This window comes from Mirounga angustirostris, unplaced genomic scaffold (genome assembly GCF_029215605.1).
Source record: "Mirounga angustirostris isolate CCGP_5_RB_7025 unplaced genomic scaffold, mMirAng1.0.hap1 SCAF_1, whole genome shotgun sequence".
NCBI lineage: Eukaryota > Metazoa > Chordata > Mammalia > Carnivora > Phocidae > Mirounga > Mirounga angustirostris.
Window position 1 is genome coordinate 53,405,049 of NW_026991709.1, and position 26,474 is coordinate 53,431,522.

At 40.8% G+C, this 26,474-nt stretch overlaps 1 protein-coding gene across 9 annotated transcripts in view; it reads left to right on the forward strand.

The window, feature by feature from the left end:
* The first annotated feature begins 1,313 nt into the window (after nucleotides 1–1,313).
* BBX (BBX high mobility group box domain containing) overlaps nucleotides 1,314–26,474 on the forward strand; it is a 277,804-nt gene continuing 252,643 nt past the window's right edge. For 3 of the 9 annotated variants that reach the window (XM_054504154.2, XM_045902812.2, XM_045902815.2), the window contains exons 1-2: nucleotides 1,314–1,464; nucleotides 4,637–4,709. The gene's annotated coding sequence lies outside the window, so the exon portion shown is untranslated. Of the gene's footprint in view, nucleotides 1,465–1,857; nucleotides 1,996–3,752; nucleotides 3,773–4,636; nucleotides 4,710–26,474 lie in introns of those variants that run through there. The other 6 variants (XM_064586706.1, XM_064586785.1, XM_064586746.1 and 3 more) reach the window with 3 other exon arrangements.

Below are 26,474 nucleotides of genomic sequence, written 5' to 3' on the forward strand. Positions count from 1 at the left end.
AAATAAAAAGGGATTTGAAATAAATTCTCTTCAGTTTTCCTCTAAGTTGCATCTAGGCCATAAAAATCATAGTGTTTATTTAATCTTCAAAATGTTTGTGTTTAAGAATAATTCACAGACTCTTAAATTCAGATGGAACCTTAAGAAAACATCTAGGGTCTATGATAATGTCTGGCACATAGTAGATGCTGAATAAACATTTAATGAAGGAAAACTGGGGGAAGTTTCTTATTTTAATCTAAAAAAAAAGAGAAAAAATAAACCCAAACCAACTCTGAGCATTAAAGAGGATAAGTTAGTTGCTCAAGATTGTCCAGCTAGTTTAAGCATGGGGTCTAGAATTTATTCCTCTTAACTTCTAGCTTTGGTTTTTTCCCCCAGCAGTCTGTTGACTTGTTTATATAGGACTGCCAAATATGATCTGCCAAAGATGCATCATAGAAAAAAAAAAATCGGAAAGAACAGCCTTCGCGCTCACCATCTCCAAAAGTCACCCAACATGTGATGTTCACATATGTTGTGAAATATGTAAATACCGTACATAATATGCAAAATATAAATCTTATATGTATTGACTCAAAAGGTCTATTTTTAAGGGAAAGTGTCAATAGCCAATCTTCCACGACTTATTCTACCTTACAGCATCGTTTGCATGCCCACGCAGATGATTTGTGGTCCTCTGACCAGCTAAAAGTAGACAGGTTATTTCAGCAAAATGTTTATCTTTCTGTGTATTGTTGTATTGATTTTCCTGAATTTACCTCCGAACGAGGCGTTAACAACCTCAATGCATTATAGCCCTAATAAACTTATCTTGCACTATTTTGGCCTATGTGATAGCTAACCCATTGACAGAAGAAATCCAAGCTGGTAAAAGCCTTTCTTGGTCACTTGTTTGCCAGGTCAGGCTGTAAAATCATAACACAATGCACGCCTCTTCCATGGGGCACCACACGGCAGCGATTAAAAAAAAAAAAAACAACCCTCACTTCCATATCCAGTGGAGTTGTAGTTTATTACTATAACCCTCCCAAGTCAAAAGGACACCAGTTTCAAGCCTGGCAACTTGGTGCAGACAGGGTTTTTCCCCCTTACCCCACTCTGCTGGGCCTCTCTACCTGTCCTCTCCTACTGTCTACAGGTCCCGAACATTAGAAAATAGAAAATGTGATGATCTTTGTGTGTCTCTGTAAAATGTGTGTATGTGTGCGTGTGTTTGGGTGTAACGGGCCTTCTGTTTGGCCGCGCGGCCTGTCCGTCAGGCCGCGGGCCAATGGCAGGCTGCCTTATATAAAATGAGTGTTTTCAGTCTCTCCGGGTTGCATGTACTGTATGTGGAGCAGTGTACAGTGAAGCGGAGGCAGAGCGGCTCCGCGAGCTCCTCTCCACTTTCCCATAGAGGAACCCTGACTGGCCGCTGAGGGTGAGCCACACACACACCCTCACGCCCGGCGAGCCCGCGAGGTAAGCGCCCCCCATCCCCAGCCCTTCCCGGGCGCTCTCCCCGCACTTTCTGTTTTCCTACTCACTTGCGAGCCGCCGGGCTGCAGCCCCAAGGACTCCGCGGCAGGAGCAGCGGCGGCGGCGGCGGCAGCCGGTTGGGTGGACTTGAGGAAGCCGGAGGGAACCCCGCGCGTCCGGAGCCGCCGCTGGCCGCTCCGCTCCCCGGGCACTTTCCCCCTCCGCCAAAACTTTGGGTCGCGAGAGGTCGGGGGCGAGGGTCGCGGCGGCCGTGCCGGCGGGGGGCGGGGGGCGCGGAGGCAGTGCCCTGCGGGCGGGAGGCTGGGGGCCGGGCTGGGGAGTAGTAGGCCAGCCGGTGCCAGGCTGCGTTTGCAACCAGCACCTCTCGGCACACAGGCAGCGCCGCCCGAGAGGGGCAACGGGAGCCGGGGCGCGGGCAGGAGCAGCCCGAGGAAAACAACAACAGAGCCAGCCCTCAACGCCGGCGGGCGGCTCGTGGCCGCCCGGGGAGCCCCAAACTTCATCTCGGCGAAAGTACGTGGAGCCCAGCCTGGTCTCGGCTGCCGGGGAGGTGGGGCCTGGGGAGCTGGGGCAGGGGAGGAAGGTACGAGGAGCCAGCCCTCGGTGGATTTATTGAACGTTTCGTGTGCGTCGGTGACCGGGAACAGCAGCCCAGTTGCTCGTTCATCTGGAGAGTTGGGATTTGGGTGTTCCGGCCCCGCAGATCGGTGCCCTCTCACCCCCCACCCCTAACCAAATGCGCGGCGAGTAGAGAAAGTGCTGTTTTAGTGCCAGAGTAGCCGGGAGGAAGAATAGGGGGAGAGGGGGAAGAGGGCGAGGGAGAAGGGGAGAGAGAAGAGGGAGGGAAAGCGGTGGGGGGGGGGGAGAGGGAGAGAGGAGAGAACGGGAGAACGGGAGGGAAGAGAGGAGGGGGAAGAGGAGGAGGGAGGCTGTGTCAGGATTTTGCTTGAATGTGGGATTATGTTGTGTCAATAAGTTTAAGGTGGAGAGAGCGAGGCTGGGGGTGGTGGTGGAGGGGAGGAGGAAGGCCTTGGCTGTTTAAAGTCTTATTTCTGAAGGTAAGTTATGGCATTGCATGGTCGCGATGACAGAAAACTTGCAGATCCTTTATCCGGGGATGGGGTCGATGGCTCTAGAAAGAGCTCCCCAGCCCTCTTAAGCCACACTCGTGTTACACTGTTATTTGCTGCGATCCGGGTCGCTAGTAAATTACAGAAATCAGACTCGAGGTTTCTTTTCCTCCTCCACCTCGTCTCGCTCGCTCACCCTCAAATTTTTTATTATTTTTTAAATTTCTTGGTATTGTATGAAACTTAACGTAACTGAGACCAAACCCGAGTCCTGTAATTCACAAGGACCCTAAATCCAAGAATCTGGAACACGTTTATGTGTGAAATATCCGCGATCATTTCTGCTAAATGAGGAAGGTAAAACGAAACGATGCAAAAAGCTAAGACACAACATGTACGACAGAGGCGGGGGGGAGAGGGAGAGACGGAGAGAGAAGCTATTTTTTGCTTTCCTTTCTGTAGAAAGGAAAATAAAGCGTGCATTCCCCTTCCCTCCCGGCGTGTAGGGTCTAGTCAATATTTTAACTGTCTGAGGACAAATTAGTCCAGGTGGATCTTGTTGAAAAGTTTTCGCGAGGTGGGGTGGAGGTGGGGGCGGTACGAAGGGGAAGGTGGGTGGAGGTTGTGGGGGATGGGGACGGAGCGAGCTCTGCCACTGCTAATGGTCATTGGCCTGGGGCTTTGAAACCATTGCCTGTCCTGCTAATGACACGTCCAGTTCTGGTCTCCAGGCCGCCGACGCCGGGCTGCCGGAGACTGGGGTACTTTACCCACGCGGGGAGGGGCTTTCTTCGCCATCCCCTGGGGTTGCCCACTCGCGGCGTGGGGGCTCCACGCGCGCCCCCTCTCCTGCGCGCCGCCGCCACCTCTGCTCGCGCGACTTTTGTAGCCAGCCCGCGGCGAGGGGGCGCAGGGGTCCCCAGCGCGGACGTCCCCGCGCGGCCACCCCGCGCCGGGCCCCACGCGCGCCGCGCCGCGCGGTCCAGGCTCGGAATGGCAGCGCCCGGCCGGGCGGCGGTGCCTCCCCGGGGGGCAGCGGAGGCAGCGGCGGTGGCGGCGGGATCTTCGCCGGGGCCCGCGGGAGGAGGAGGAGAGGGAGGAGGAAGAGGGGAAGGAGGAGGAAGAGGAGGAGAGGGAGGCGTTTTCTGCCCAGACCGCCGCCAGTTCGAGCGGGCACGGGGACGGGGACACCCCACTCGTTGCTCCTCCGTTATGGAAAGGTGTTTAGCAGACTTTTACGCCCGGAGTGTGGGATTTGTACTTCATTTTTCTCTCCCCCCTCTTCTCCAAAGCAAGATGGACTCTATTCCCTTTCTCTTTCTCCCTGTGCCTCTGCCTCTGTCTTGTCAGCCTTTAAGATCGACATTTTGTACTAAGATGCAAACTTGATGGTGACCAGCAACAAAGGCGGGGTGGGATCCCTCGCTCCCTTCCTCCCTCTCGGTTTCCTAGCTCCCCCCACCCGACCTCGGAGACCTGGTGGCCCTGCACTTGCCGCCGGGGGCTCTGGCGAATGTGTTTCCCGGCTAGGTTCCGATCTCCAATCTGGGGATTGTGACTGGGGCCGGGCGTTTGGGCGACGGCTGTGGCCGCTCCAGGTCTGCAGGGCTGAGGGCTGCGCTACCTGGACCCGCTGCCGTCGCCGTGCTACCTCCGGCCGGCTCCTGGGCACCGTGGAGGCTCAGGCTGCCTATCGATTGCTATGATTTGGTTACTGGTATATTTGTCCTGGGGGCGGCGATCACTTGGTGCAAGTTGATGTATGATCGCGGTGTGGGGTTGGGGTTTGCAGAAAAGGATCAACTTTCAGCTTTATACATACGGGGAGTAGGGAGTGAGGGTGCTGAAGACACCCTGGAATGCCAGCTGGGCTACCCTCAGCCTCTGCTCTCTGAATACAGGGAGCTTCTTTGCTTTTATTGCTTCACAGTTTGCGCGTGGGGGTGGGAAGTAGTGAGAGGGGAGGGTTGGTGGGGAACCGGACTCTTGGGTTTTGGGGACCTTCCTTCAGGTGTTGCAGGAGTTGGGGCTCTATTGTAAAGCTCTACCATACTGATGATGTACGTTTATTTGATACTTTATAGGTCACTATCATATGACAAAGGCTTTGCCGCAGTTCCATCTTCCTCCCTGTGTACTTTCCATTTGCCTTCCTGGGTAAGTATGCAAACTCTTCCTACAGGGAAGCTGGATGGCTATTAGTAATGGCCTAAGGGTTGGTAACTGTTCACAGAAGAAGATGTCTTTTGGGGTTACAACACCCCAGAAATCTTGTCTTACTGAGTTTCCCACAGTAGAAGTCAATTTATGATTCTTAGTATTTAGAATTCAATTGCTCTTATTATTATTTTAAGGTAGTTTAAATGTTTATTTCACATTTATCTGCCAAGTGTCATTTGAAAACTTACTTTCAAGTAGTCATTTTAATTGATAGTGAAATTTTACAGAGTTGAAGGCCTAGGAAATTTAATACTAGATAATATTGTAGAAAGATTGTAGCCTGCAAGTAGAGAGAATTACTAAAAACCCAAGGAAGCATTGTGCAGAATGCCTCTCTAATAATTGTGACTGGCATTTGCTTACTCTTTCCTAGGTGCTCTGTCTTGGGTAACTTGGGCTGTTTGTGACAGTTATTTTTCTGGTGGGGAAGGGTGGAATGGACAGTGTTGTAAATCTAGTATTTAGTGGACCAGCTTGATATAAAAGGCAAATAACTATTTCCAAGTTAATCATAATTTCCTTCAAAATTTACATATTTGGAGAAATTGGGTATATTTTAACAGCCAGTATATGCAATAAACAGCGACTCTCAAATCCCTTAAGTGCCTTTTTCACATGTATGCTCCCAAATGGGAAAATTGGTGAAATAAGGTGTGGGACAGCAAGTGCCTGAATAGTTAGTTCTTGAGAAGTAACGGTCTAGGTGAGAATTGATAGAACTTTTGAAAGTAGCAGAGTGAGCCCCAATTGCAGAAAACCAGCTTGCAGTTTGCCCCCTTCCATTGTAAAGAACACCTCAGATATTCCAAGTTGTTGATAAGTTAAGAAAACTACTTGTACTAAATGTGTATATCAGTTGTGGTACTCGAGAATATTACCATAGTGAAGATGGAGTTTGTATTTTGTGAATGAAAATAGACTTGAGGGGTGCCTGGGTGGCTCAGTAGTTAAGTGTCTGCCTTCAGCTCAGGTCATAATCTGAGGGTCCTGGGATCGAGCCCCGTGTCGGGCTCCTTGCTCTGCAGGAAGCCTGCTTCTCCCTCTCCCATTCCCGCTGCTTGTGTTCCTGCTTTCTCTCTCTCTGTCAAATAAATAGGTGAAATCTTAAAAAAAAAAAAAAAAAAAAAAGGGGAAATAGACTTGAACTCAGTTTTCCATAAAACAAAAAGGAAAGAAATCTTACCTGGTCTGTTGCCTGACTTGCTGGGATGTTATGTTACTAAAAGGTTGTCTTAGTATTGAGAGGAATTGAGGACCAGGTCTTTCTGGTAGTTTCCATATAGTAGCAAAACATACTTTGACATTGCCGAGAACCTTAGGTGATTATAAGTTCTGTGTCCAACATCTTTTAATGGAAAGTAAATATCACATTATTTTAGATAGTTAAGAGAACCTCTTAATATGTCACAGACATAACAGTCTGATTGGAACGGTCAGAATGAGATGGTTCTGTAAGATGAATTTAGTGCACACCAAAATATGTGGATTTCAGTGTTTTTGATTTTTTTTTAAGGTTGTTTGCAAGAGAAGTTTTTCATTTTTGAACATATGGCAAGAGTATTCAAAATGCATTCCTGATTTACTAAAGAACACCACATTTATGCATGTGAGGCACATTATTTTGTTCACTAGAGCAAACTTTTAATGTTAGTTCTTTCCCCATGGAAATATATTTGACCAATTCACAATTTAAAATGGGAATCAGTAATTTCCAGAATAAAAGCGATCTGATGAGCTCTTGCATTTCTTTGAGATATCAAACAACTGGTTCATTAAAACAATATTTTCAAGAACAGTCTTGGTCTTTGAAGTCAGAGTAGTTTTTGTAGTGTAAAACTTGTAGTAGTGATCTAAAAGAAGTCACCCTGACAATGAATTGCCAGTTATTTGCATCTAAAACGTATTTATTTGATTTGAAGCTTAATTATCAAAATAAGAATTTAGATAGAGGTTTTGCTTCTATATTGCCAAGAGTTTCCAAACTTCCCATTTTATTATTCTGCATATCTCTATTAAGTTCTGAAACTGAAGTCTTAATTTGCATTTCACATTTAATGCTAGCTGTTGAAAAGAGGAGGTTAATATATGTTCTTTCTTACTTAGTGCTACAACTTGTGGAGCTACTGTGGCCGGTTTAGAAAAAATCTTCCGCTAGAGACTTCGATATTTACAAAAATTTGCAATTTTGACACCTTCCTTTTTTTTTTTTTTAATTCATCTTGATCTTTGTATCTAAAAAAAAAAGTTCTGGGTTTAGGAGTTTGTGAGATAGCTCTGCCTTAAACATGCATATAGCTCTGCTCTACAACTTCAAAAGTGTATGCCACCTCTTACCTTATAGATCTGATCTTTATACTTAATCCATTGAAACAGAGGAGATTTGTTTAGACATTGAATTAAGAACACAGCTTTGGGTGGAAGCTAGGGTGAACACGTAATTATGGTTTGCTTATGCTGTAAGTGACTATGTAGTTGATAAGGCTTTTTGTATGTAGTTAAAAAGAAGGAACAGTCTCATAATGTGGCACAATTCATGAAAATCTGACTCAGCAACTAAAGTATAATGTTATATTTCTCAGTAAAATGACAAACATAATTTCTAATTAATCATCATCAGCCAAAATATTAAAAGTTTATGTTTTCCTACATTTCATAGGGCATGGATAAAGCAAGGGCCACATTTTTTTTTTTTTTTTAAAGGTTGTATTTATTTATTTGACAAAGAGAGACACAGCGAAAGAAGGAACATAAGCAGGGGGAGTGGGAGAGGGAGAAGCAGGCTTCCCGCTGAGCAGGGAGAAGGGCCACATTTTACCTGTATCTTAACCAGGAATATCAACTACTTTTACATTAGAAATCTTTAATAGAAGTAATAAAGACTTCACAGATTAACCCTACTAAAAAAAACTTTTTGAAAATGGCCTGGCTGTTTATGCTGTATTAAAGGAAATCCTTGAAATTATTAGTGTCTTATAAAAGTACAGAAATGTTTAAAATTGTGATATTTAAAGGTTCTAAGTTTACTAAATTTAGGCAATTAATTATGGCATACTGCATCACCACCAGTGTGGGATACCTGGATTTTAAGACTTAATCTTAAGCAGTGCTTAACTTAAGAAAGAGATACTTTTCTTGAACTTGTAGTTTGAAGTCCACCTCATTTTTTTTAGCATTTCACCAAGGGCACCTTTTAAAATAGGTCTGAGTGATATCTTCTTTATATTTTTAGTCAACTTCCTTCCTCTCACTATGAAATGAAAACATACCCGAATTATAAAAATATTGTAATTTCACTGCTTGGTTTTTATTACATGCCCTAGGTAAATTGGATACAGGTGGTCCTCAGGCTATACTTTGAGAAACACTGCTCTGAAGGTAGTAAGGACTAAGGCTAAAGATTGAATGAGGGTCTTCCAGCTAGAAGATTCTGTGACTAATTCAGTCAGTGGGTTTGTACTACCTCAAGGGGAGTCATCACAGACTGTGTTGAATTATAGAGATTTCTATATAAGTTATACCTGAGGAAAGCACTTTTTGAGTATATCTTCTCTCAACATTCATATATGTTCATATTATCCCTTAGAAGGCAATTACAGTTTCTTGAAATGCCAAGACATCACTTTAAAACTGTAAAGATACATGCAGATAATCCCCATGTATTAATGGGGATTGTTTTCATTTTTTTTTCTTTCAAAGAAAAAGATGAGAACTGGAATAAGTACCAGTTACACAATGGAAATGCAAAAGCAGGCAAGCCAGTAGTGAATTCCATCTAAAAGTATATATAAATACAGAGGAGATGAAAGACTGAGGGAATGGAAGACTTTTTTTTTTTTTAAAGATTTTATTTATTTATTTGACAGAGAGAGACACAGCGAGAGAGGGAACACAAGCAGGGGGAGTGGGAGAGGGAGAAGCAGGCTTCCTGCTGAGCAGGGAGCCCTTGTGGGGCTCCAACCCAGGACCCTGGGATCATGACCTGAGCTGAAGGCAGACGCTTAACGACTGAGCCACCCAGGTGCCCCGGGAATGAAAGACTTAAAGTATTGAATATAGACCATGAAGCACTGACACACCTACCAAAATATAAACTTAATAAGTTAAGATATGTGAGTCAACTCAAGGATCTAGATAGTGAAATAATTATAGCTCATGAGGCGGTTGTATAAAGTACAAAGTGAAAAATAAGAATGAGTTGGATTTTCTGAAATCTTAGGAAAATAAATACTGTAAAATATTGATTGGGTAATTAAACCAATAGTTAAACATGGCGCTCAGGTGAAGAGATCATGGGATAAAACGGAAGTTCCTGGGATAGAATAACTGAGATCTGAAAATGGACATTGAATGTTGGGTTTTTTGTAAAGGGAATAATTACATAAAATATCGATAACTTACTTCAAAGGAGAAATAAGAATGAGGACAAAAATTGTTTAAAGCAGCTGTATTAAATGTTTTTGACTAAGATGTATGGTAAGAAATGCCTTTTATATCCCGATCCATATATAAAAACTGAAACAAAAGTTTTGCTGAAACGGTACTAAGAGTAGTACCCTCTGCTATTTCTATTCGTATCTGATCTTTATAAATCTAATGTGTTCCAAACTATTTTATTAAAAAAACACAGTGTTATTCGTTAAATTGGTCTTAGGACTTAACAGTTTGAAAAACACCAACCTGGAGGACTTGTTAGAAATGGAGGCTCCCAGGGGCGCCTGGCTGGGGCAGTCTGTGAAGCATGCGACTCTTGATCTCAGGGTTGTAGGTTTGAGCCCCACGTTGGGCGTAGAGATTACTTAAAAATAAAATCTTAAAAAAAAAAAGTGGAGGTCCCCAGGTCCCATATCCAGATAAGCTGATTCAGTGTGACTGAGGTGGGGCCTGGGAATCTGTGATTTAAGTAGTGCTTCAGTGGTTCTGAAGCAGGTGCAAGGTACTCTGACACACTTTGAGAAACTCTGGTGTATGGGACGGATGGCTAAAGAGTGAATAGAAGTCCTGCACTGAATGTGGGATTCAAGTTCTTAGCCAGGGTCTCTTCCAGCTTCAACATTCAGTGGCTGTATTTCCGTCAGCATGTTGGCAGTACCTCAGTATGACAAGAGCCCTTGTCACCCTCTGTTGAGAGTAGCAGATGTAGTACGAGGAACAGAGGCTTGGAAGTCAGAGATCGCTAGACTTCGCTACCGTTGCCCCTCTTGCTTACTGACTGAGGGACTTGAAGCATGTCACTTCAAAATAAACTTCCTTCATTATGTGCAGAAAGGCGTATTCATATTTATGAATTCATATGAATTCATATATTCATATTTCAGAATGAGAATTACACAAGACAGCGATGTCTAATGACCCTTATCCACAGTCAGTACTCCATATATATGTTCTTCTAGTTCTGTCTCACCTCATCCCAAGTCCCACTAAATTGGAAGTTTTTCAAAGCTTTAATTTTTTTTAAACTTTTTTTTTTTTTTTTAGGAAACTCTGCCCCCATGGTGGGGTTTGCACTCATGATCCCAAGATCAAGAGTTGCATGCTCTGCCACCCTGTGCCCTTTAATTTTTGTTGCCTCTAAAGTGCATTTGACGCTTGAACAACACAAGGGTTGGGGTGCCAACTCCTCCCCGCCCCATGCAGGCAAAAATCTGCATACAACTTCTGACTCCCCAAGAACTTAACTACTAATAATCTACTTTAGACTGGAAGCCTTACTGATAACGTCAACAGTCACATATTTTGTGTGTTAAATGTATTATAAACTATATTACAATAAAGTAAGCTAGAGAAAAGAAAATGTTATTGGGAAAATCATAAGGCAGAGAAAATACATTTCAGTAGAGTACTGTAAATATCCATGTGTAAGGAGACTTGCACAGTTCCATGTTGTTCTGGTGCCAACTAGAATTCTCAACGCTGTTATCATGAAACACTGGTGCATTTTTACCGGGGTGTGAGATGTTAGGTAAGCACTTTATTACTGACAAAGGAAATAGTAAGAATAACCAGGGTAAGAGATAAAAGGATAAAAGTGACAAATAACTGAGGCATGTCATAGTTAAGTATGGTGTCCCTTCAGATTTGGGGAATGATTTCCGTACTTCTCTAAAAAGAGAGCACGGGACAGGAGAATAGCTCTTGTCATATTTCAAAGTGATTAGTTGTTGGCACTGGGCGTTCTTTTCGGTGACTTTGGTCCATCTTGGAATGTCTTAGAGCATCCGTTCTCAAACTTTCTTCTGCTAAGACACATGCAACTGATGTTTACACACAGGGCATTATAATTTCCCTGTTTATAGACATAGATAAATTATGTGGTGGGTTTATAGGTAGTTCACAGTGTGATAAAGCCACTTTCCCTATCAAGAAAATAAATCAGAATATAAGTGAGAGTGATGCTGTTGTTATGAAAATTTTGAATACATCCATATACAAACATGTAAAATTCTTTATAAACTGTGGTATTTTGTTCATAACTAATTACTTGGGCATTCCTCACAACCAGTTAAAACTTATTATTGTGTCAAGGCATGGAGATTGAGAAGCGTTACATCCAGAGTGCGTAACAAATTACGTTGCACAGAATAGCCACTTAAATAAAAAAGAGGGGCAAACTAAGGAGAAGATGAATGGGAAATACAGCAAATCCCTGAAATCTCAAACAATGTGAAAACCAAAAGCTAGGGAAAATGCAACACGTGGTCAAATGCAAAGGAAGTACAAAAGACTATAAGTATCAGTGTTCTCAGACACTCCTGTCTTACTCAAATACTCATTGCCTCTAACAGACATTTATTTTTAAGTAGTCGCAACATTAATTTATTTGAATAAATTAAAATTAGGTAACTTGGGTTTCCTAATTTTTTTTCTTTTTTAAAAGATTTTATTTATTTATTAGAGAGAGAGAGAGAGCCCGTGCACATGCAATCAAGTGTGTAGGAGCTGGGAGTGGGTGTTGGGAGGGACAGAGGGAGAGGAAGAAGCAGACTTCCTGCTGAGCAGGGAGCCAGACCTGGGACTGAATGTGGGGCTCTCCCAGTACCTTGATATCATGACCTGAGCCGAAGGCAGACGCTTAACAGACTTAGCCACTCAGGCGCCCCGTGTTTCCTAATTTTTAAGGTTCTATCTGCCAGGAACAGATCTTTTTATTACTTTGCTAAATTTTAATTTACCTTACTTTTTCATCTCCAGTAAATTAATAAGCTCTATATATTTTGAAAATGTCTTTATACTTTGATGTATAATGGTATTGGATATACATTCCCAACCCTTTATCTAAAAAATCTCTGAAAAACTAAGTTTTTTTTTTTTTTCCTCCAAAAGTCTGACATCAAAGCTCATTTGGTGGCAGAACCTGACTGTCATGGGCTTGTTTAAAGTAGTTTTAAAACCCACTTAGAAAGAATATTCACATATTTTGCTGTAGAGATAGTAATATATTTGGCTATGAGGTACTATCCTAGATCTAGTTAGGAATGTTACGTAATATATGCTGTATGCTCCTTCTGACCTTTAAGACTCACAAAAATCTGAAGCATACCTGGACCTAAGCATTTCAGATAAGGGACTGTGATCCTGTTGTATTAACTTTCTTAGTCCACACAGCGAAATTGTCTGGTATTCCTACCCATTTAACTCAGTGAGTATCCTTTTGCTGATTTTGATCACTGATCATCTGAATATGTTGAGTTCATTGCAAGCTGGTGAATCACATAAGATATCCTAACAAGATATCTTAATGTTACATATTAACTCAGTCAGACTGTCTTTTGAAACCCCGTGGCTTCAGTTATGAAGGTGGAAGGCATCAGAGATTAATAAAGTCAGGTAAGCAAAATGGTAGCTAACATTTGTACCTCCTGAGTCGGGCAGTGAAAGGCTCCTAGATAAGGAAGGATTAAACACACACACAACACAGCCCACCCCATCCCCGTTACTTGAACCTCCTATACCATTTTGACATTGGGATCCTTTTTTGTTTTTGCTGCAGTTGTTTTGTTTTGTTTTTTTTAAAGATTTTATTTATTTATTTGAGAGAGGGAGTGAGAGAGAGAGAGCACGAGTGGGGTGAGGGGCAGAGGGAGAGGGAGGAGCAGACTCCCCACTGAGCAGGAAGCCTTCCCAGGACCCTGAGGTCATGACCTGAGCCAAAAGCAGATGCTTAACTGACTGAGCCACCCAGGCACCCCTGTGGTTAGTTTATTAAACAAACACACACATTGAAATCTGTACTTGAAACTTCTACCAGGTTGGATGTTTCTCATATAATGGTGAACAAAATTTCAGCTACTTTCATTATGGTTTACTGTTAGGAGAGTTTCGTGAAGGGGTTACATTTCCTTTATTGCCACTTGCACATTTCTTTCTATCAGAAAAGTAAAAATAGAAAGTGTTTTCTGCAAATTTAGTTTACTCTAAGGTGAGAATGTTTTTGGGTTGTACTGTTTCATAGAGGTTCTAGATACCTTTCTTTTCTTTTTTTTTTTAAAGATTTTATTTATTTATTTGAGAGAGAGAATGAGATAGAGAGAGCATGAGAGGGGGGAGGGTCAGAGGGAGAAGCAGACTCCCTGCTGAGCAGGGAGCCCGATGCGGGACTCGATCCCGGACTCCAGGATCATGACCTGAGCCCGAAGGCAGTCGCTTAACCAACTGAGCCACCCAGGCGCCCGATACCTTTATTTTCAATGATAATGAAATGATTTTTTTTTTAAAGTAATCTTTATGCCCAACATGGGGTTCGAACTCACAACCCCAAGATCAAGAGTCACATGCTCTACAAACTGAGCCAGCCAGGAGCCATACATTTAATTTCCTATAAAACCACTATAGAAAAACATAAAGTGTGATGTGAGGAAGAGTACATATGACACACTAGGAATAAACTTAATAGCTGTATCTGATCTATTGTTATGGTAAGACTTAAATCAGTCTTCATTTGATATAGACTGAAATGGTTAATGGCTAAAGAAAGTTTTTCTTCTTTAATTACTTACTGATACAACTATATCCTTTGGTGTAGGAAGGCCACAGATTGAGTAATTCAGAGGGAGTCTTAATAACAATGCTGATTCTTTTAATCTTAAAAATATGCTGAGTTTTTTCAGCTTTTGGTGCACCTCTGAAAACTCAGCCAAGTGAGGAGTTCTCATTGACTGCAAAGGGAACGTGGGAGAGCATGGAACAAAATGAGAAACTAATTCTCTACATCCAGCTGTCAAATTCTGATTATCTTTTGAGTTACTGAAGTTACATATTTTTTTCTTTCTGGTCCCCTCTCCCTTCTTCTCTTTCCTACTCTTTCTTTCTTCTCTCCCCTTCCTTCTCTTCCTTTCTCCCATCCAAGTACTAACCGGGCCCAACCCTGCTTAGCTTTCAAGATAGTGGACTCTCCTTCCCTTTTTTCTGTCCTCCCTGAGGTCTATTTGTCTATTTTTTTTTTTTTTATCTCAGCCTTTTATTGTATTGTCTTTTTTTTTACCATTGGATTTTCTTTTTTACCATTATTTGATTTTAAAGATTTCTTTTATAGTTTTGAGTTATTTTAGTAATTATCACTAGCCATATAATAAAGTTGTTAATATACAAGTTTGAGACTTACACAGTTCCCTACATGTAAGTGTCAGTTAGGGAGGGATTATGAGGAGCCTTTAACAAGGCTATGTGAGGCAAAGTAAACTTCTCCAGTCAGTTTTGTGTTTTAGGGTGACAGGATGACTACACAGGTTCATTTATATTTAAGGGAAAGTTGAAAGCAGATTTTAGAAGAGTTTCCCACATACTATTTTACTTTGGGAGGAAGGGGAAAAGATAATTTGGACTGAGGGCATCCTTAGGAAGCATAAGTTTGATTTTTACTACTTTCTTTTTCACAACAATTTTCTGATGAGAGGTAACTCTATTTTAGTGACGAAGAAACTAAGTGTCAAGTTAAGTAACTTGTCTGAGGTCACACAAGTAGCAAGAGACTGTGCCAGGCTCAGGAGGCCTGTCTGCAGTGCCCCAGTCTCCTGGGCTTTTTCTGTATTTACCAGCCTTTAGGGTCACATTCCAAGAGGTTAGAACTGAGAAGTGTGGGGCAGCTTTCAGCCAAGAATTCCTCCCAATTTTTCTTTCTACCAAAAGAGAAATCTTCATTTTGAAGTGATAGGGTTGGAACCCTACTCTCTCTCATCTTAAGGGAGGTAGACGAGAAAGTCTCTGAACTGGGCCCTGTTGTCGATTCTCATCAGCGAGTTTGCAGTCAAAGACTAAACCAGCCCCAAACTTAGTTTATAAATTGACATTTAGTGAACTTTCTTTCTAGGTGGTGTATCTGCTATAAAAAAGTCTAATAACAACAGTTATTGTTTTTACTGTTTACTAATTGCTCTGGTACATCAGTAGAAATCATTTGTTGAGTTTTTCTTTCTTTTTTTTTTTTTTTTAAAGATTTTATTGAGAGAGAGAGAGTGTGAGAGAGAGAGCAAGAGCAGGTGGAGGGGCAGAGGTAGAAGCAGACTCCCTGCTGAGCAGGGAGCCCAGTGGGGCTTCATCCCAGGACCTCGGAATCCTGACCTGAGCGGAAGGCAGACACTTAACCGACCTTTCACCCAGGCACCCCCAGGAGTTGAGTTTTTCAGGCTGAATATTCTATGATGTTTTTACTCTGGTACTTTTTTTTTTTAAGCAAATTTATGGACAGTATATATCTATAGATACCTTACATACTTTTTTTTGTTTTTGAAGTATAGTTGACATATGATGTTGTATTAGTTTCAGATGTACAACATAGTGATTTGACAATTCTGTGCATTACTCAGGGCTCATCACAATAAGTGTAGTCACCATATGTCACTGTACAATGTTATTACAGTATTATTGACTATATTTCCTATGCTGTACTTTTCATCTTGGTGACTTACTTATAACTGGAAGTTTTTACCTGTTAATCTCCTTTACCTTTTTAGCCCATTTTCCCATTCCCCTCTCATCTGGCACCCGCCAGGTTCTCTGTATTTAAGAGTCTGGTTTTTCATTTGTTTGTTTGTTTTGTTTTTTAAATTCCACATGTAAGTAAAATCATATGGTATTTCTCTTTCTCTATCTGACTTATTTCACTTAGCATAATACCTTCTAGGTCCAGCCATGTTGTTGCAAATTCTTTTTCATGGCCAATATTCAGTGGCGGTGGCAGCAGTGGGGGTGGGGGTGTGTGTGACATCTTCTTTATCCCTTCATCTGACAGTGGACACTTGGGTTGCTTCCATATCTTGGCTATTGTAAATAATGCTGCAATAAACTTAGGGGTGCGTATATCTTCTTGAATTACTGTTTTCATTTTCTTTAGGTAAATACCCAATAGTGGAATTACTGGGTCATATGGTACTTCTATTTTTAATTTTTTTTAGGAACCTTCATACTGTTCTCCACAGTGGCTGCACCAATTTACATTCCCACCAACAGCGTATGAGGGTTCCTTTTTCTCCGCATCCTCACCAATACTTGTTATTTCATGTCTTTTGGATAATAGCCATCCTTACTGGTGTGACACTCCAGTACTTTTTAATACTTAATTGGTGAATATATTTTACTAAAGGAATTTACCAATATAACATGGATAGTGTTATAAAATAGTTTTCTGACAATTGCATTGAAAATAAGTTTAATATGAGTAGAAAAATTAAGCAGATTCATGGACTTCATTTCAGAGTATCTGATGATCAAACATGAATTAGATATAGGATTAGTCAAAAGTTATCATTTTTTGAAGTGGCTTATGGGTAGTTTTGATTTATTTTTACCTAAGAAACTTATTTCTACTGTGATTAAGAAGAGATTTTATAAATTACACATTTGTATACAAGTAGCAAATCATTTAGGAAATACAAAGTTAACTTGTTACTTTTTTTGTACTAAGAGCCCTATTTATCTGAAATTAAATTTTTATCTTTGCAAATTCAGCAAAATCAGAGCCTAATTCACCTATAGAAGATACAAAGTTTGTCATTCTTTGTTGTTTTTTAATGGCTTTTCTTTTTCCCTGATCCACGAAACATGTGAAGGGGATGGTTATTTATTTTGTCAAGGTAATTTTTGTGTATGATAATTTTATTAAGAACGTATTCTTGGGGCGCCTGGGTGGCTCAGTTGGTTAAGTGACTGCCTTCGGCTCAGGTCATGATCCTGGAGTCCTGGGATCGAGTCCCACATCGGGCTCCCTGCTCAGCAGGGAGTCTGCTTCTCCCTCTGACCCTCCCCCCCTCTCATGTTCTCTCTATCTCATTCTCTCTCGCAAATAAATAAATAAAATTAAAAAAAAAAAAGAGAACGTGCTCTTGAATTGTTTAGGCGGAATGATACTTTATCAGGTGTTGGCTTCCATTTCTTGTTTTTCACCCCCCCCTTCTCCCATCAGCTACTTCTATACTGTTTTCATTCAAGTAGGTTGGTTTTATGGCATTTGACACCTTTCTTTCTACTTGCTTTCTTAGGTCATGTTCAAAGAACATTTTACATATTAAATAATTTCGTTAAGTGTTGGTGAGATTCAGGTAGCCAAACCGAGTATCAGTTTAATTCAGTGTTCATGGATCCAGTGCCCATGGTGTGTTGATGCTGACTTAAACTTTGAGAATATAAAGATGAATGTGTAATAGCCCTGGTCCTTAAAGCAGATGTGGCCTCTTGGCTGGAAAAGTTCAGTAGATGTAAATATCATGTAAGTTATTCTGTGCTAATCGTTCTAACACCATAGCATACAGTAGTACTGGAGTAAATACCCTGAAAAACTGGCAAATTCCAACATAGGAGCTGGACGTTGAAATACAGGGGTAGTTTCTTGCTGTTACAGTGTTTGTCCTAATTGTCTTTGAGCTTGTGAAACTAATTTGGTCCAAGCACTAGAGTGGATTTTAAAAATCAGGCTTCTAGGCTTTATTTGGCTTTTATTTAAATATTAGTGCATGATTTTGTCTTTTGGTCTGTTTTTAAAGGGCCAAGACTTTTTTTTTTGTTAAAGCTTTCAATTTATATTAGAAAGTTAAGTTTCAGTCGAGTGTTTTGGACTTTTATTTTTCCTTTTTTATTTATTGCTATTAATGTCACAGGCTATGATGACAACACTTTTGAAGTAAAAGGAAGTGGTTGAGGATTCCACATATACCAAATCATGTTAAAAGCACCTTAAATGGAGTAGGTTTGAACTAGACATCCAAACTAGGAGTCCAAACACATGGCAATAAAAATACTGTAAACTGCTATAGTTTATGCTAGTAACATACTAGTCTAGGAGTATATTAATAAGATCTCTAGCCCAGGCATTAAACACAAAATGAGACTCTAAAGAGATAAAAATGTGCTTTTCTATCCATGAGAGATTACAGATTATAAAAATGATGCCCAGTTTTTCTGTCAAGCAGTTGTCTGGTTTTCCAGTGTGTTTTCAACCTGTGTTTACAACTGCAATTTCTCTCATGGTTTAGTAAGCCATGGCTTGGAGGGTACCCTTAGTTTGGCTTTTTTGGGTTCCCCTTTTATGTTTAGTGATCTGGGTCTGGTCTTTGGAGTCCCCTTTGACTTGATCAAACCTTCAGTATCACTTCTTAATCATGACTTTTGTGTTTATTACACCCAGAATTGTATGGATTTTCATCCATTTTTATTTGTGCTCTCTTTTGACTGGTCGTATCAGGGTATCAGCCCAGTTTAGATTAAAACTTTGTTTCTGAAATATTCTGCACAGTGTTCCAGATACCACACCTGGCTGCTTTAATAACAAACAGAATGCATTCATAAGCCTAAACATAAGAAGGAGCTGATCTGGGAAAATATTTCTTCATAGACTCACAACATTGGTAATAGCCCTAATGTTTACATTAAAGCAGCAAAGAGGAACACAGACACACAGAATAGTAACTTGTGGGTCTTTCTATCTATCTTTGGGCTGTTTGGCATCACGGAAGTCCAACTATTTGGATCTCATTATTTACCAGTCCTCATGGTAATAATGAACTTCTTTGTAAGTTTTGTTATATGGATTTGCGTTCTCATCTCATTTGGTGCCATACATAGTTGACACTTGAACCACATGGGCATTAGTGGCACTGATGCCGGTGCAGACGAAAATCCAAGTATAACTTTTTACTCCCCTGAGACTTAACCTACTAATAGCTTACTGTTGACCAGATAACATAAACAGTCAATTAATAGGTTTTGTTATATGTATTATATACCGTATTCTTATATTAAAGTAAACTAGAGAAAAGAAAAACTAAGAAAATCATTTGGAAGAGAAAATATATTTACAGTCCTATACTGTAAAAAATCCGTATATAAGTGGACCTGTGCAGGTCAAACCTGTGTTCGGGGGTCAGCTGTAGTCCCGGAGAACATGTTCAGGTGCATTGTCAGCCCAGGGTTTTGTTTTATTTTAATAATTTTTCACATATAGTCTCTGCATGAATCTTGCAAATCCATATAGAAATTTCTTATAGCTTGAAATGTCTTAAGGAATGGGATCACAGGTGGGGACAGAGTGGCATGTGCGAGGACTTGATCTCACATACGGTGATGAGTTTACTGCATTAGAAATTGTGATCATGAATCAGTTGTTAGGAAGCGAATTTCCTTTTATTTAAGTTTTTAAAATGTGACCGTAAATGTCATTCCTGACATCTATTTCAAATACAACCAGATGGCCTTAAAGTCTAATATATAGGTCTTAAGAATTTGGATAACTGGAACTTTGTTAAAGATGTTTTCCTTGAAAAGTTTTGACTTAATCAGTTTTTCAAAATTTTTTTAATTGATAAATTGTAATCTCAGAATGCATCGTGTGTATTTCTAATTGATCTTCAATTAGCAGTGGCTGTTGATTTTACGGATTGAACAAGTTCTACTATTCCCCGGTCCCTCTGTTAAGTAATCAATGATTGTGAAATACACATGGGGGTGCTTAAAGGAGTACAGTAATGATCATTTTATGAAGAAAAGCAGTCTTCAGTAAAGCAAATAATCGTTCTCTACCTTATCTGTTTGGCAGTTCTGGGTTCCATATATTGAATTGCCATTACTTTATGCAACATGTATTGAGTACCCATAATATGTAGGAATTCTGGGGTTTGCAGAATAAAAAGATAAGGGCTCTGGCCTCGGGTTGTTTCCAGTCTTGTAATGGCAACGCATGCCGACTGTGGAATGGCAGGTAAGGCTGTTACACTGTGCATGGCGCACAGGCATGAGGGAGGATAGGGCAGTAGGAGATGATCGGGGAGGGGAAATTGGGAAGGACCCGAACTTTGGTTGTTTAGCTTAACATTTAGACATCCTTGCAAAATTCTTATTTGAATCTACCAGAGAGAAAATGAACCTAATGGACAGCCCAGGCAAATCCCACCTGGGCCAAACAGCTCACTCCAAATGTGTCGTCAGGCAAGCCAGTGGCCTGTGAACCTTTAAAATGTTATTCCCCTCAGTAAAAGAATTTTAGCATGTATTCTTGATCTGTGTACATTTATCTATAAATTATATATCTACTGGGCTATTCATATATTACATATTTAAAAAATATAGTTTAGAAATAAAAAAAACAAGACAAACTGAACATAAAGAAAAATTCTAATATTTTCTTACTCCAGTGGACTTTGTCTTGCTCATCTTTTGGAGTTCAAGAACCCCACTTTGGAGACTCTGGGTTAAAATGGGGCAGTGTCACTCCAAATTTAGGTTATGTTCTGTGAGATCAAGGTCTTCTTGATTTTGCTCACTTCTGTATCCTCAGATCCTAGGCCGTGGTAGAGCTCAATAAATACTGTTGAATGAGTAGGCAGAATTAGGCTGGTTGGTAGGGATGAGGACAGTCTAGCTCAGCATGAGGGATCTGGTAAAAATAGAGACAATTTCTCTTCATTGTTGTATCTCCTGTGCCTTTAAAAGTGCTTGCCACATGGTAGGGACTAAATAAATATTAGTTGACTGAGTACGGGTGTGGACAGTGTGTGGCTCAGCATGAGGAAGCTGTCAAAGGCTCTAGATCCATTGGCATGAAAAGGTTAACCAGGAGGAGTCCCTTAAAGCACAACCGAGCATGGAGATGGACTAAGCTATAGGTGGGCAGAACGATGCAGCCCATGAGGGGGTCGCAGTGTTAATAAGAACAACTCTGAGAAATGGCTATGGTGATCTCAGATCTTAAAGCAAAAACTGTGACCTTCATTAGCATTAAAATCTGGATTTTACTCATATTTGTACCCATGACACCTAGGTCACAGTATGGTTAAGTGATGAATCTTTATTGAATTGCTCTGTTTTATACCATCTATGTGTTGGGTATGGAAGGCTCCGCGCAGACAGGAATGGGTCAGCATCGAGATCAGAGGCCTGTAAATGAGTCCTGTCCTGATTGTAGCAAAGCCAGCGATTGTGGGATTACCTCATACACAGATATGGTTTTAAGCCTTGGCAGTGTTGCTTCACAGAGGTGTGCTCTACTGAACACAACTGCCAAATCACATTTAGTTGTTTAGTTAAAGGGCATTTTTAACATGTTATTGACATATTACCAATGAAGAAAATGGAGTTTATGATCGAATTATTTCTCATATGCTATCATCGTATTCCTTCTTCCCCCATCGCTGAAGCTGGGATAGGTCATGGATCACCCCAGTATACACTATTCTAATTAGTACTGAATTCATGTACAAATAAATAAAACAAGGTAGTTTGTGTTTTCTCTCTCCTTTTTTTTTAAGATTTTATTTATTCATTTGAGAGAGAGAGAGAGCAAGAGAGATAGCACAAGCAGGGGGAGTGGTAGGCAGAGGGAGATGCAGGCTCCCCGCTGAGCAAGGAGCCCGATTCGGGGCTCAATCCCAGGACCCTGGGTTCATGACCTGGGCCGAAGGCTGATGCTTAACCGACTTGAGTCACCCAGGCGCCCCGCGTTTTCTCTCTTCTTTTTGGAATTTTATTATTTAGACTTTCTCTTTAAAAGGTGGTAGAATTCCAGTTTTGTGTTCATAAACCTGTCATGCATTTCATTTAGCATTGTCTGAGGGGGGAGAGCAAACATTTCCTCCTTGAGAAGAAGCTGTGGCATTAACTCTTTCCTTTAGAAGCTGCCCGGGTGAAGGCATCCTTCTTTGGCTTTGGCTCTGCACACCGGTCAAGACAGGTACCCCTGGTCCTTCTAGAGATTAATCTCCTTTGGGACATGTTTACTTAAAGCAGTTTTACATATGCACAATGAATAAATTACTATGCTCTAATTTCCATTTCTGATGTCTTACAGTAAACATCGGAAGTTCCCCTTTGCCCTTACAAAAACGGTTTAGTTGCCCCAGCTTCCTAGATCTGAATAAAAGTTTCTTCAAGCAGCTCTCCTGGGGGCACCTGGGTGGCTCAGTCGTTAAGCGTCTGCCTTCGGCTCAGGTCAGGATCCCAGGGTCCTGGGATCGAGCCCCGCATCCTGCTCCCTGCTCCGCGGGAGGCCTGCTTCTCCCTCTCCTACTCCCCCTGCTTGTGTTCCCTCTCGTGCTGTCTCTCTCTCTCTCTCTCTCTCTCTCTCTGTCAAATAGATAAATAAAATCTTTAAAACAAAACAAAACAAAACAAAACAGCTCTCCTGCATTTGTAGCTGGGTCTCCAAATAAAGGCTTCAAGAGTTAAAAATATTTTGCTCTCATCCTTTTCCTCATTAAGTCATCACATCTTTCTTTATTGCAAGGCTGTTACCCTTAAAGACACAGTAACCGTGAAATACGTCTTGCATTTGTTATTGCAGTCTAGAGTTTACACTATGATTTCACTGACATCTTACTTGATCTTTATAACTATGCTGTGAGGTGGGTAGGAGGGTATCCTTACTCCCATTTTGCAGATGAGGAAACAGCCTGGGTCAAGTGGCTTGACCCAGGACACTCAGTTTGCAGTGGCTCCCCTGAGAACAGAACCCAGTATTCTGACCGCTCCAGAGACCTGCCCAGTGTGCAGAGCGGAATTTGTTTTCTTTGAACTAAGATTTGTTTTTTTTTCTTTTATATATTTTCAACCTGATAAATTACTGTAAATAAATGGAACAGCAGTGGTATAGGCAATATGGTTGTTTAATTAGTGAAATGGGCCTTAAATTTCTGGTGTACTTAAGTCTGTGTATTTAAACAAATGTTCTCAGTTCACGTAGAATGACTGTCCATTTGACATAACTTTTTTAACAGCTTACGATGGAAAATTAAATGCATAGGGACCACACACTGACAAAGAATTTGCTTTGAAGTGTATATTAGGATTCTTAAGTGAGATTTGGATTATGTATCGGGGCCATTTTTTTTTTCCTGCGAGACATATTTCTGAAATGATAATGAAAATTAATTGGAAAATATGAATTGATGTCTAGATATCTGAGCTACACCCATTTCTGGAACACATTCGTATTCTGATTTGATTATCAACTGGTGTTTTCAAAGAAGTTAAGGTAAGTGCTGAGGGTTTTTTCTTGAAAACTTTAAAAGGCATTTCAATTTGGCACTCTAGAAAAGGAATGTTTCACAGGCCAGTTAGAGAATTCAATATAGCACCGCTGCCAACTATAAAAGAGACCTTTCTATTCAAAAATTACTACAGGATCAATTATTCAATTAGTATTTTACATAGTAGGAAAGTTTTATTTGTTAGGTCTTATCTCAAAGTTCCCCAAGAGTAAAGAGGCCTACTAATTATTTTACTATGGGAGAATGATAAAAGATGATTGCCTTGGAGTTCCAGAACATTTTTATTTAAAATATTTAAGGTCTAAAAATATAAATAAATAAAAATAAAAAAATAAATTAAAAAAATAAAAGATTTAAAGTCTGACACAAAAGCAGTTTATTTAGAATATTTATTTCTATAGGTTCCCTTGACTTCCATTTAATTTTTATAATTTGCATTTGAATATTTATACTAACTTTGGCACTCGGTGTAGTATTAATGGCTAAAGAAGAAGTTTGTTAAAGAATTGCATTTTGGGGCACCTGGGTGGCTCAGTCGTCTGCCTTTCGCTCAGGTCACGATCCCAGGGTCCTGGGATCGAGCCCCGCATCAGGCTCACTGCTCTGCAGGAAGCCTGCTTCTCCCTCTCCCACTCCCCCTGCTTGTGTTCCCTCTCTCGCTGTGTCTCTCTCTCTCTGTCAAATAAATAAATAAAATCTTAAAAAAAAAAAAATTGCATTTTGAAGAAAAGCTAGAGCGTGTGTTTATTGAAGGCATATAAAAAGGGGAAGGGGTTGGAAGCTGTGAACTTTCTTCTCTTTAGTTTGGCTTTTCGTTTAAAATGGAGTATGAAAATAAAAGTCATGAGGATAATTAGGTGGAATTCCTCCCCACCCTCCGTTGTTAAGCCGCTGAACGTAGTGGTCCTTCTCTACCTCGAAATAGCCTATGAGGAAAGAATTATCATCTCCATTTTAGATGAGGGAATTGAGTCCGAGAGGCAAGGCAGCGTGCCCAAGGTCATTCTTCCGGTACGTGGTGGAGCTGACATTCCATTCCAGCTGCTTCTAAGGAGGCCACGCTCCTGTTCACTCCCGTCCACTGCCCCACTGCCTCTTGCGCTGAGCGCAGGACGTCTGCGCCACTGGCTAGCGCCCTGTAGCTGTCCTGACTCCTGTGGAATTGTAGTGCTGAGGTTCTGGCTCAGAATAAAAGTACCTTTTCTCTATTTGTGTTCCTACACTGTCACACAGATTGCCATAAAGAGAGTTGCTTGTTAAAACTGTTTCTTGAGTCATTCTAAGCAGTGGTAAATATCTACAGCTTAAGAAGTTAGTAGTATTAAATCGTATTCTAAAAGATGAAATACCTGTAATTTTTTTTTTTTTTTAAATAAACCTTGTGCCACCACTTAGAAGAGAAAATAGTTTTGGAATTCAGGTAACTTACATCCAAAGGGAATAATAGAATTTTAGCTCCAAAAGGGATATGGTAAAATGATCTTAGACTAGCCTGATCCATCATTTTAAATTCAAAGGAAACAAAGTGCAGATAAAAGACTAGGACCCAGGTCATCTGAGTGGCAGAGCTGGAACCAAAACGTAAGACCTCTGGTTTGGTGTTTTGCTATGTAGAAATCTGTTTAGCACAAAAATGAGGTGGAAAATATGTTTAATCAATTGATGGCACCACTTTCATGGCAGGAATATCTGGCTTTTCTTTGTTGTTGTTTATACCTGGTAAAAAAGATCAAAGAACTAAAATGTTATTTATGGTTAGCATAAAGCTATATGCAATGCATTGTACACATTAACTTTGAAATAATTTTATTATCTTGCTAGTTGACTTCTAATTTATTTAGTAGTATAACATAATTTTGTTAGCCAACAGATAGTAAACTGCAGCATGGCTGTGGCGTAGCTCCCTGTGTCCTGAAAACAGAGGAAGAATTTGCAAAACAATAACACATTGTTAAATGGCATGCGAGTTTATCAAATGCCATAAGTTTATTACAGTGTGGTCTGAGGAAGAAGCATCCCAGCCTGAATCACAGCTCATCCTCGTCTTAAGCAAAAGGAACTTTAAAGTTATTCTAGGGCTGTTCGATTTTGTTCTATCCACGAGAGTATAAACTGCTTATAGATGTTGATTAGGAGAAAGAAGTTTGTAAAACCCTAACAGATTTAGTTGTGAGTGATTGAGCAGATTTGTGTCCTGGGACGCCTCATGGTGGCCTTGTTAAGAAACTGCTATAGTGAAACATAGTGGTCACATACCCTATAACTGACTGAATTCACTCAAACGTATGTGGACCAAACGTTAGTGAGTTAGGACCCTAGATGATCTTTTCAAGGTTGGTATTTTTACGTTTCGTTTGGGAGAAATGAGCCTTTGCGCTGCAGTTAAGGGGGGGAGGCCTGGTGGACCTTATCAGAGCTCTGCTTCTGGGAGTTCACCTTGGGGAGTGGTCATCCTCTCACCCTGACCTTCCAGAGACTAAGAGTCAGGTAGTCCCAGAAGCTGCTAGCCTCTTTTGCTTCTTTGTGTTAAAAAGTTAAAAAAAAGACACCCTTTTCTTGAGATACTCTAGTTCCCAATGTTGGAAAATTGTCACAATACATTGATTTTCTTAGGACAAGACACTTTACTGCCTTCTGGCAGGGAATTGTCCTAATAAATACATAGATCTGTGCTCTCCGATGTAAGTGGCGCCCCCTAGGGTTGTGTAGAGCACAACCTGCCTAGCTGTACACGGAGACCCGGCAGGCAGTTATATCCGAGGAGATTATGTCTTCAGACATCAGATGTTAAGACGTCACATCAAATCTAGAAATCTAGAAATACAGTTCTTGAGTATAAAATGCTAGTTATTTATGAAACCATGATTTAAAAATCATAAACATAATGGAAATGAAATTAAAAGACTAGATAATGGAGACATTTCTTTACTTCCGCGATGCACTGACAGAAGGCTCTGTATTACACATTCCTTGGCCCATCCAATTTAATGTATTTTCAAAGTTCGTCTTTTAGAGTTCTGATTAAAGAGAAGAAAATTCTCTGACCTTTATAAAGGAGCTTTCCTTTATTAGATAGGTGCAGTAATAGAATGCAGAATGACTTTATGCATCCACCTCTTTTATCCGTCATTTTTAAAAGTTAATTGTCACATCATGGAAGTGCAACTTGATGGGATTTTTAACGTACCAAAAATTGGCAACCTGTGATGAAGAAAGTATGCTCTGTGAGGACTTGAGT